Here is a 1,687-nt window from a genome sequence, read left to right on the forward strand (position 1 = left end):
CTGCGCCCGGGGGGCCCCCGGCTCTCGCCCCGGCGGGGGTGAAGCTCCCCCGGGAGGCAGGTTTAACCGAGCCTGAAATCCGCCCGTCCGCAGCCCGTTTCTGTAAGGCAGCCCGTAAACAAAAGGTGGACACTGGTCCGTGGGGTTTGGAGTGCTCGGCTGCGGGCGAGAGAAATGCGTAACTGAGCTGAGGTCAGGAGAGGGGTCTGCCGGCGATCGCGGCGGGTTGTGGGAAGGGAGAGCGTGTGTGCTTGCCCTCTTCGTTTTTACTTACGGGTGGTGTAGTCCTAGCCCGTTTTGGGGAGAGTTGTCTGGTCTCTGTACGGGGAGAATGTATCGCATCCTTTCTGCAAATTCATCTTTAGGGTGGTCTATCAATGTCAACAGCTCACACTGTAAGATTTCCATTTGAGGGAGTTCTGGGAAGTCAGGAACGAGGAGGAGATCACGCCTGCCTTTCTGAACTCTACATACCTCTCTTCTGGCTCCCCACACAGCTTTGCTTTTCATTGGGCACTAAAGGAATGCTTTTGGGACAAAATGAGGTAGTAATCTCTCTGCTTTGGCTTTCATTAATACCCATGTCATTAATACAAGTGTTGTTAATGACACTTGCTTTGGATTTCATTAATAGTATCCTGCAGAACTGAACATGAATTGCTGCTCTTAGGCTGCCTTCCTATATGCGTTGCATAACTTGCAAGCAGTAGGTTCTGGTAAAACTTTGTAGTTGTCCCAAAGAACTTGAAGTGATGAGGAGTGTTTCCTCTAACCTTTGAGACTGGTTTCTGTGCCAAATATATCCTAAATATCCCCAGAATTTTGGTTGCTCTTCAGCTTCAGCTGCCATCCTGTCAGGCAGTAATTTGAATTATACTCATCGACCAAGATGGGCTGTATGAGGTTATTCAGAGTCCTTGGACTATACTATGTATAAAAAAAGGTAAAAAAAAAAATAATGTAGTAAATCTTTCTTACTGTGATCTTGCAACCCTTCCTATCGAAAAGCATGAGGACAAATTGAGAATTAGACTTGTTTTCCTCTACATAGCAAAGTTCTGTTTCTTAGGCATTGAATAATTTTTTGAATTCTCTGGCTTGTTATAGACATACTTGCTGTGATGCAATTCGTGGTCTTACTAAGGAAGAAAGTTAGTGACTCATAATAAGGGCTGTCAGAAATAAAATCGACTCCATCCGTGAAAGGGATCATGCTGGTTTTCCTGTACAGTGAGGGACATCTTTGGGTTGCAGTTTTCCTACCCTGAGTTGTGTGGTTGTTTTTTATTTTTTAAATGCTACCTCTCTGCATTTTTTTTTTTATCAAGACTTCGGATTGCAGAATGTTGATAACATTTGTTATAATGTTCAGGAGACAAGAAAACTAAATTTGACTATGAGGTGGCAGAACAGGTATTTTGATGGTAATATGTAGTACATGTGTTTAGTGGTAGATACTAAAAATATCAAATTTGAAGTGTTTTTGTGTTTGTAAAGCTTCTCATGTTCTTTGACCATAACTAGTTACGTTGACAACTTCAGGGGGAAGAGAGAGGAAAGGGATGGATGGTTTGCTTGACTCTTGTGTACGTGTGTCTTGTAGGGAGATACATAGGCATATTGGAATTGTCTTACAGTGGTGCAAAAAAATGATATTGGTATTGTTGGAGGGATATGAGACTTGGGG

This window comes from Pygoscelis adeliae, unplaced genomic scaffold (genome assembly GCF_000699105.1).
Source record: "Pygoscelis adeliae isolate BGI_AS28 unplaced genomic scaffold, ASM69910v1 Scaffold315, whole genome shotgun sequence".
Taxonomy (NCBI): Eukaryota; Metazoa; Chordata; class Aves; order Sphenisciformes; family Spheniscidae; genus Pygoscelis; species Pygoscelis adeliae.